General features: G+C 38.5%; 1 long non-coding RNA gene across 2 annotated transcripts; it reads right to left on the bottom strand.

The window, feature by feature from the left end:
- Positions 1-961: 961 nt before the first annotated feature.
- Positions 962-10,568, bottom strand: LOC123103095 (uncharacterized). Of its 2 annotated transcripts, none has more exons than XR_006449656.1 (2): positions 10,151-10,568; positions 962-10,065 (listed from the first exon to the last, which is right to left on the bottom strand). It is a non-coding gene; the product is annotated as an uncharacterized lncRNA (long non-coding RNA). The 2 variants fall into 2 exon arrangements; XR_006449655.1 differs by having other exon boundaries at positions 962-10,071.
- Positions 10,569-10,974: the final 406 nt, after the last annotated feature.

Raw genomic sequence — 10,974 nt, forward strand, 5'->3', positions numbered from 1 at the left:
GACAAGGGGCTCTGTGGGAGCAGCCCGGTCTTTCTTCTTGGTTTTTCTCTTCTTGGTTGGTGGAGCATCATCAGTGGTGGCCTTGGTCTTGCGTTTTCGGGCTTCAGCTTCAGCTACCCTTGTCTTCTTCTGTTCTGAAGCTGCTGTGGGGACCTTAGGCATCGAGCCTGTCATACTGGCAGGGAAGACAATGTGAGGTTCTTCCTGCCTTGATGCTTCAGCTTGGGCCACAACAGGCTTCTTCTTCTTCTTTGCAGCCATTCTGGGGTCAATGCCACGATGCCCCATAGCCTTGCGCTTTTCAGCTTCATTGTAGGCTTGAACACATTTGCCAGTCAGGTGTTTCATGTGCTCTCGAGAACCTTTAGCTTCGTCATGTTTCTTGTGAAACGCCTCCTTGAGCTCATGCATCATTTGCTTGAAGTTTTGGATGTCTGTCACACTGAGCTGGGCCATGTGCTTCTTGAACTGAGCCTTTTTATAGTCAACTAGCTGACTGCCCGTGCGTTGCCACGGGACACCATACCCTATCAACAAGACAAATGTTGCTCCTTCTTCAACCTGTTTTATCTCAAACCAATCCTTTGCTCTAGCTTCAGTGTCGTCACTCTACTTCACTCCAGAAAACTCCAATATGGCATGATATGTTAGCGTGTACAATGTGTGTCATTTGCTTTTTGTACGGATAGCTAATGCTCATGTCTTGGTGTATGTTTCTATGAAAGTTCATATTTTTGATTAACCAGACCATTCAAACGAGAGGTTCATGTATTTTCCAAACCTGAATTTATTGTGGTAACTCACTCATCAAAGGGAGTGAAGCAAAAGAATACTGAGTTGGGAAGATGAAAACTAAAAGATGGACAAAGTCGTTCTAAAATCTGATAATAATATAAGAACTGAACATAATTTGGTCAATATATGCTTGCCCACTAAACATAATTTGAACCATAAAGAGACATGTAAAAAATAAACTAAGTGCATATTAGTTGCTAGATTGTTTATATACAACCTAGAGTGAAGTTTTCCGGCCCTGTATTGCAAAATGCCTTTCCCTTCAGAATTTAAATTCGTTCACAAAGTTCTATGTCTTGCTCCCACTCAACTCCCTTCCTAGCAATCACCATGTCCATTCCCCCACACCTAAGTGCCACCTGAAATACAAGAAGATAAAGTATGATGACGATCTGTCTCATGCTTGGCTACTTCTCTGTCTCATCCTCATCTGTGCACTTGCAATAGCTTCCTTTTTATGTATGCATTTCTTCCTAGTCTAGTGAATAGTTGCGAGCTCTTGTTGTTTCCTGCAAGAAATGCTTACATGTGAAGGGCACGCCTTAAATCAAGGAGGACATGTGACAATCGTAACATCCCTGCAACCCACACTCATTAATGTGAATAATTGTGCAATTGAATTTGTTCTGGGCTTCACATCAACCAATGTCTCGGCAGGGGTGAAGGGAATGGGAAAAGTTTAATGTAAACGAAACACAACTCAGAATGAAAAAGCAACAACCACCCCATGAATCTAGCTTTGAATTCACCTTATTAGCGCTATCACTTTGTCATTTCTGTTTATGGGGCTCAAGAAGTTTTAAGACCAGGGATACTCCGCTCAAGAACATCTCAAGTATATATATATATACAAGAACTACATCATGCTATATTATTGTTCCCTAAAAGGAATAAGGAATAAAGTAGTAAAAAAGGTAAGCTTAGATTCATGACTCCAACTTTATCCATAACATCTCAAGTATATGTATATACAAGAACTACATGCCATCATATGTGGTAGTATATAGAAAAATGACCTTCAGTCTCAAGTAGTATGGGCTAGCAACTCTCTCTTTCCCTCTCTCTAGTTCTAAAGATGAACAACAAAGTAACAAAAGGCATGTTATGACTCTGTCTCCTCATCTTTACATAGTTCAGAATCCATACATACGATGTATTGTTATCCATTGTGCTCAGCTAGCTACAAAATGTACATTCTCCTCAGCAGGGGCGGAGCCAGGGGGACGAGCAGGGGCCTGCCCCCCAGTGATCGACAATTTTAGTAGCAGCGATGAGTAATTACCAACGAGATTAGATCAATATATGTATTCGGCCCCCCTATACTCGAATCCTGGCTCCGCCACTGCTCCTCAGCCCCTATTACTCATTTTATTTCTGATGATAAGGCACATATATAGCCTTGTGGATAGAAACATAGGGACACCAGCATGCAACATAGTCATTGTTCTAAAAAATTATGTATGCATGCACACAAAGTCTGTGCAATAAACAAAACTGAGACTCAGTAGGTACTTGAGTATATATACTTAATCATGTATAGATCCGGTTACACTACAAGTCCTATGTTTAGTGCCTCTTGTAGTACAAAACGTACTAAATAAATAGAAAATAATACCTCATTAAGGTGCAACATTTTCATCATTACTTCATGGAGAATGAACTAATGCATACTCCAGTTTACTGAACTGAAAGTGCATGCTGATAAATAAAAATCTACTTGTTTCAAAACACAATATAAATTGACTACTACAAATAAAGTAGCTAGTAGTAAAAAAATCTTAGTAGTCAAACAAAAAGGTCATATGGTCCCTTAGCAGTTCATATATGATTAAAACTGTAAGAATATTAAATCGAGGCATTGTAATCATGGAGATTATATAGTTCTGCGAAAATTCATTTATGATCAAAACTATCTGACAAAATTCAAAGAGATTGGTTCACACCAACAAAAGTTAGTCAAAACAATAGTTGGCGGTGCACTAGTATGGACCTTAAATATGAATATGAATATCAAGGAAAAGATGTGCTAAAAACTCTTAACTAAAAACATAAAAAACAATACCTAATTAAGGTGCAACATTTTTGTCATTCTTCATGGAGAATGAATTGCTGAACTGCAAGTGCATGCTCATAAATATAAATCTACTTGTTTCAGAAAATAAATATAAATCGACTACTTGAAGTAAAATAGCTAGTAAAAACATAGCAGTAAAACAGAAAGGTGGTATGGTTCCTTAGCAGTTCATATATGATTAAAATTGTAAGAATATTAAATGGAGATATTTTTTTTGAAACCATGCAAGAGAAGTGCATTTGATCATTATAGAAGAAATAATAGTATCTAATCTCAGAGTACAAAGCTCAAAAGAAAAGAACGACCTCATCACAACCTACATAGGAAAAGAAGGTAATTGCCGAAACACAAACCGTAAGCCTTGTTGGACAGAGAGATACAAAGCACAAAGCATAAGCCTTGAACCATTCAAACATCAAGTTGTTACATTCTTGCTGAAAGGAGCATGCGACCAAGATAGCAGCGAAGGAAAACTTATTCCTCTTGCCTGAAGCGACCCCATACTTGGTAAAAGGTCCACCGTTCGACAAGGAACTGTCGACCTTGAAAATAAATGCTTGACACTCCCAGAACATGTTCTGAAAAATGGGATAAGCTGAGAAGAACAGAGCAGTTATGTTAAACAAACAAAATCGAGGCATTGTAATCATGGAGATTATATAGTTCTGCGACAATTCATTTATGATCAAAACTATCTGACAAAATTCAAAGAGATTGGTTCACACCAACAAAAGTTAGTCAAAACAATAGTTGGCGGTGCACTGGTATGGACCTTAAATATGAATATGAATATCAAGGAAAAGATGTGCTAAAAAATCTTAACTAAAAACATAGAAAACAATACCTAATTAAGGTGCAACATTTTTGTCATTCTTCATGGAGAATGAATTGCTGAACTGCAAGTGCATGCTCATAAATATAAATCTACTTGTTTCAGAAAATAAATATAAATCGACTACTTGAAGTAAAATAGCTAGTAAAAAACATAGCAGTAAAACAGAAAGGTGGTATGGTTCCTTAGCAGTTCATATATGATTAAAATTGTAAGAATATTAAATGGAGGTATTTTTTTGAAACCATGCAAGAGAAGTGCATTTGATCATTATAGAAGAAATAATAGTATCTAATCTCAGAGTACAAAGCTCAAAAGAAAAGAACGACCTCAGCACAACCTACATAGGAAAAGAAGGTAATTGCCGAAACACAAACCGTAAACCTTGTTGGACAGAGAGATACAAAGCACAAAGCATAAGCCTTGAACCATTCAAACATCAAGTTGTTACGTTCTTGCTGAAAGGAGCATGCGACCAAGATAGCAGCGAAGGAAAACTTATTCCTCTTGCCTGAAGCAACCCCATACTTGGTAAAAGGTCCACCGTTCAACGAGGAATTGTCGACCTTGAAAATAAATGCTTGATACTCCCAGAACATGTTCTGAAAAATGGGATAAGCTGAGAAGAACAGAGCAGTTATGTTAAACAAACAAAATCGAGGCATTGTAATCATGGAGATTATATAGTTCTGCGACAATTCATTTATGATCAAAACTATCTGACAAAATTCAAAGAGATTGGTTCACACCAACAAAATTTAGTCAAAACAATAGTTGGCGGTGCACTGGTATGGACCTTAAATATGAATATGAATATCAAGGAAAAGATGTGCTAAAAATCTTAACTAAAAACATAGAAAACAATACCTAATTAAGGTGCAACATTTTTGTCATTCTTCATGGAGAATGAATTGCTGAACTGCAAGTGCATGCTCATAAATATAAATCTACTTGTTTCAGAAAATAAATATAAATCGACTACTTGAAGTAAAATAGCTAGTAAAAAACATAGCAGTAAAACAGAAAGGTGGTATGGTTCCTTAGCAATTCATATATGATTAAAATTGTAAGAATATTAAATGGAGGTATTTTTTTTGAAGCCATGCAAGAGAAGTGCATTTGATCATTATAGAAGAAATAATAGTATCTAATCTCAGAGTACAAAGCTCAAAAGAAAAGAACGACCTCATCACAACCTACATAGGAAAAGAAGGTAATTGCCGAAACACAAACCGTAAACCTTGTCGGACAGAGAGATACAAAGCACAAAGCATAAGCCTTGAACCATTCAAACATCAAGTTGTTACGTTCTTGCTGAAAGGAGCATGCGACCAAGATAGCAGCGAAGGAAAACTTATTCCTCTTGCCTGAAGCGACCCCATACTTGGTAAAAGGTCCACCGTTCGACGAGGAACTGTCGACCTTGAAAATAAATGCTTGACACTCCCAGAACATGTTCTGAAAAACTGGATAAGCTGAGAAGAACAGAGCAGTTATGTTAAACAAACAAAATCGAGGCATTGTAATCATGGAGATTATATAGTTCTGCGACAATTCATTTATGATCAAAAGTATCCGACAAAATTCAAAGAGATTGGTTCACACCAACAAAAGTTAGTCAAAACAATAGTTGGCGGTGCACTGGTATAGACCTTAAATATGAATATGAATATCAAGGAAAAGATGTGCTAAAAAATCTTAACTAAAAACGTAGAAAACAATACGTAATTAAGGTGCAACATTTTTGTGATTCTTCATGGAGAATGAATTGCTGAACTGCAAGTGCATGCTCATAAATATAAATCTACTTGTTTCAAAAAATAAATATAAATCGACTACTTGAAGTAAAATAGCTAGTAAAAAACATAGTAGTAAAACAAAAAAGGTGGTATGGTTTCTTAGCAGTTCATATATGATTGAAATTGTAAGAATATTAAATGGAGGTATTTTTTTTGAAACCATGCAAGAGAAGTGCATTTGATCATTATAGAAGAAATAATAGTATCTAATCTCAGAGTACAAAGCTCAAAAGAAAAGAACGACCTCATCACAACCTACATAGGAAAAGAAGGTAATTGCCGAAACACAAACCGTAAACCTTGTCGGATAGAGAGATACAAAGCACAAAGCATAAGCCTTGAACCATTCAAACATCAAGTTGTTACGTTCTTGCTGAAAGGAGCATGCGACCAAGATAGCAGCGAAGGAAAACTTATTCCTCTTGCCTGAAGCGACCCCATACTTGGTAAAAGGTCCACCGTTCGACGAGGAACTGTCGACCTTGAAAATAAATGCTTAACACTCCCAGAACATGTTCTGAAAAATGGGATAAGCTGAGAAGAACAGAGCAGTTATGTTAAACAAACAAAATCGAGGCATTGTAATCATGGAGATTATATAGTTCTGCGACAATTCATTTATGATCAAAACTATCTGACAAAATTCAAAGAGATTGGTTCACACCAATTAAAGTTAGTCAAAACAATAGTTGGAGGTGCACTGGTATGGACCTTAAATATGAATATGAATATCAAGGAAAAGATGTGCTAAAAAATCTTTACTAAAAACATAGAAAACAATACCTAATTAAGGTGCAACATTTTTGTCATTCTTCATGGAGAATGAATTGCTGAACTACAAGTGCATGCTCATAAATATAAATCTACTTGTTTTAGAAAATAAATATAAATCGACTACTTGAAGTAAAATAGCTAGTAAAAAACATAGCAGTAAAACAGAAAGGTGGTATGGTTCCTTAGCAGTTCATATATGATTAAAATTGTAAGAATATTAAATGGAGGTATTTTTTTTGAAACCATGCAAGAGAAGTGCATTTGGTCATTATAGAAGAAATAATAGTATCTAATCTCAGAGTACAAAGCTCAAAAGAAAATAACGACCTCATCACAACCTACATAGGAAAAGAAGGTAATTGCCGAAACACAAACCGTAAACCTTGTCGGACAGCGAGATACAAAGCACAAAGCATAAGCCTTGAACCATTCAAACATCAAGTTGTTACGTTCTTGCTGAAAGGAGCATGCGACCAAGATAGCAGCGAAGGAAAACTTATTCCTCTTGCCTGAAGCGACCCCATACTTGGTAAAAGGTCCACCGTTCGACGAGGAACTGTCGACCTTGAAAATAAATGCTTGACACTCCCAGAACATGTTCTGAAAAATGGGATAAGCTGAGAAGAACAGAGCAGTTATGTTAAACAAACAAAATTGAGGCATTGTAATCATGGAGATTATATAGTTCTGCGACAATTCATTTATGATCAAAACTATCTCACAAAATTCAAAGAGATTGGTTCACACCAACAAAAGTTAGTCAAAACAATAGTTGGAGGTGCACTGATATGGACCTTAAATATGAATATGAATATCAAGGAAAAGATGTGCTAAAAAATCTTAACAAAAAACATAGAAAACAATACCTAATTAAGGTGCAACATTTTTGTCATTCTTCATGGAGAATGAATTGCTGAACTGCAAGTGCATGCTCATAAATATAAATCTACTTGTTTCAGAAAATAAATATAAATCGACTACTTGAAGTAAAATAGCTAGTAAAAAACATAGCAGTAAAACAGAAAGGTGGTATGGTTTCTTAGCAGTTCATGTATGATTAAAGTTGTAAGAATATTAAATGGAGGTAGTTTTTTTGAAACCATGCAAGAGAAGTGCATTTGATCATTATAGAAGAAATAATAGTATCTAATCTCAGAGTACAAAGCTCAAAAGAAAAGAACAACCTCATCACAACCTACATAGGAAAAGAAGGTAATTGCCGAAACACAAACCGTAAACCTTGTCGGACAGAGAGATACAAAGCACAAAGCATAAGCCTTGAACCATTCAAACATCAAGTTGTTACATTCTTGCTGAAAGGAGCATGCGACCAAGATAGCAGCGAAGGAAAACTTATTCCTCTTGCCTGAAGCGACCCCATACTTGGTAAAAGGTCCACCGTTCGACGAGGAACTGTCGACCTTGAAAATAAATGCTTGACACTCCCAGAACATGTTCTGAAAATTGGGATAAGCTGAGAAGAACAGAGCAGTTATGTTAAACAAACAAAATCGAGGCATTGTAATCATGGAGATTATATAGTTTTGCGACAATTCATTTATGATCAAAACTATCTCACAAAATTCAAAGAGATTGGTTCACACCAACAAAAGTTAGTCAAAACAATAGTTGGCGGTGCACTGGTATGGACCTTAAATATGAATATGAATATCAAGGAAAAGATGTGCTAAAAAATCTTAACTAAAAACATAGAAAACAATACCTAATTAAGGTGCAACATTTTTGTCATTCTTCATGGAGAATGAATTGCTGAACTGCAAGTGCATGCTCATAAATATAAATCTACTTGTTTCAGAAAATAAATATAAATCGACTACTTGAAGTAAAATAGCTAGTAAAAAACATAGCAGTAAAACAAAAAGGTGGTATGGTTCCTTAGCAGTTCATATATGATTAAAATTGTAAGAATATTAAATGGAGGTATTTTTTTGAAACCATGCAAGAGAAGTGCATTTGATCATTATAGAAGAAATAATAGTATCTAATCTCAGAGTACAAAGCTAAAAAGAAAAGAACGACCTCATCACAACCTACATAGGAAAAGAAGGTAATTGCCGAAACACAAACCATAAACCTTGTCGGACAGAGAGATACAAAGCACAAAGCATAAGCCTTGAACCATTCAAACATCAAGTTGTTACGTTCTTGCTGAAAGGAGCATGCGACCAAGATAGCAGCGAAGGAAAACTTATTCCTCTTGCCTGAAGCGACCCCATACTTGGTAAAAGGTCCAATGTTCGACGAGGAACTGTCGACCTTGAAAATAAATGCTTGACACTCCCAGAACATGTTCTGAAAAATGGGATAAGCTGAGAAGAACAGAGCAGTTATGTTAAACAAACAAGTGTGCAAGAAATTTGGCCCCTGCCTTACACCAGTTGTGCGCACCACACTTAATTTGTTCGATGTGCGATCCAAACGGGAGAATTTTCCTTCAAAACTCTGTTGTATCGCTCCTTCCAAATCATCCAAACGCCCAAGACAATGACAATGTTTATCATCTTCATCTAATCGTCGAGATTATATAGTTCCACAGCAATTCATTTATGATCAAAGCAATATCACCTGTCGTAGGAGTATTTTTAGCAACAACTATGATGTACTACTACTCCTAGTTTCAGTAAACAAATAAGATAGATGCAGCACTAACATGATGTGGGATACTAAGCAAAAGCAAAATATTTGTCAGCGAGAAATATGAAGTTAACTCTGATGTGCTGCTATATCCATCCGTGTGACCTCGTCGTTCGCCACCCCATCCGCCCCGCTCTCCTCCGATTGCCGCCCCTGCGCCTATTCATCACAACAAGAAGACTATTCCACATACAGAATGGCGTAACAAACACAACAAGACTATCAGATTTCAGTTACAGATCAAGCAAAACTCTCACAATGTTTAGGAACTGAAAAGCACAATTTCTCGTGGACTACATCTCAACAATGACAGATTTACTTTCTTTTTGCAGGAAGTGTCAAAAAATGTCAAACTTATAGAGAAGTATTAGAAGTCCATGCTCATACCTCTTCTTTATCCTGGAACTATTATCCCATCTCCATTAGAAGTTGCTGGAAGAATCTGACGAAAAATAATAGTGCATGTCATAACCAATAAATCAAGATCCAGCACAAGTTTTGTATTAGGAATCAGACCAAGAAGAGAACCGTATAAAATTTAAGAGAATATGCATCTGTACTATTAGTGCAGATCATAATTAAGAAATCAAGCTGGAGTTTTTTACTTGAATTCTCTATTAGGAATCAGACCGAGAAGAGAACCGTACAAAATTGTCACACCTACGCATGTGTCAGCGGGAATAAGTCGCCTGGCTCAGAATATCCATGCAAGAGAGCTTTGTGAGCTGGCTAGTGTGTCCTGGGAACCTCACCCCCTCGTTCTTTGAACTCTCTGAACTCTCTCTCCCTCGTTCTCTGAACCTCACCCCCTGCTTCCTCGTCGTCTCCAATTCCTCATTCGCAAGCTCTCATGTATGGCTGTATCTTGGTGATGATGAAATAGATGATTTGGGACATTACAAAAAGTTAAGAGAGGAGAAGGAAGAGAAACTTATGGGTGGTTGTACGTCTTCTATCCCGAATTCCCGATTAGGCCAAAGCAGGCGGCGCTGTGGACTGAGTCGCGGAAGGCCTCAACGGCAAGCGGGAAACCCCCAGCCGGTCATATCGACTCTCGAGGTCGTTGTTGAGCAACGACAGGGTGGAGACATTGTGGTGCTCCATGCGCAGTCTCCTGATGAACTCGTCGAACACCTCTGTCGCTGGCCAACGACGGATCAGCCGGGTCACCGTGTGCCTGGCAAAGATAAGAAGAGGCGGAGTGGGGATTGGGGAGCTTACCCGCGTTGGAGGTGACCTTGCAGAGGACTCACATAAGACAACCACGCAGAGGGGATTCACCGACGGGAACATGGACATCACACCAGCCGGTCACCTGATCGTCGCCCGGGATCTTGGGCTATAGTTAACCTTGACCTCCCGAACTGTTGTGCAACCTCCGGTATAACCTCATCAACAGAGAAGGGGCCCGCTTCCCATCTCCCGGCGGCTTGATAAAGATGAAGCACGGCGGAGCGGCGACATGGCGTAGGGTGGTGCGGTTGGATAGGGCGGTACGCCGCCTAGATCATTGGTGAGGGGACGGAAGCACGCGGGTGGTCGCGGGATGACGTGAGTACGTGGGTTGTTTTTTCTTTTTCTTTTCTTTCGTGCGAGGAGATCCTTTTTTCACGTATAGGAGCGGAGGGGGATCGAAGGATGCAAGGGAGGGAACGAGGTTGAACCATCACGACGTTCGATTCTCCTTTAATAGTAGAGATCTTGTGCTTCAGTTCAACAATTCTCTGAGCTAGAGCCATCTCAGGAGCAATGGCTCCATGGAAGGAAACGCTGAGGCCAATCGGGAGTTGAAGATCGTCAAAACTGAGGTCTGGGCTGTCAAACCAGTCGTTAATGAACTTGTTCAGGATGTCCACATCGAAGAGGGGAAGATCATTGAAGATTTCCGCCTCTTGCTTGCTCTTTATTAGCAGCTCAAGAGCATCATCGCCAAGATCGTCGTCACTTGACAGATCAATGGCTTCATTCTCGTTCCTCAGAACTGCAGCTGGGGTCAGTGCTTGACTAGTAGTTTGCATGGGCTTCTTCCTCTTATCAGACTTGGA

The sequence above is a fragment of the Triticum aestivum genome, chromosome 5A (genome assembly GCF_018294505.1).
Source record: "Triticum aestivum cultivar Chinese Spring chromosome 5A, IWGSC CS RefSeq v2.1, whole genome shotgun sequence".
Lineage (NCBI taxonomy): Eukaryota > Viridiplantae > Streptophyta > Magnoliopsida > Poales > Poaceae > Triticum > Triticum aestivum.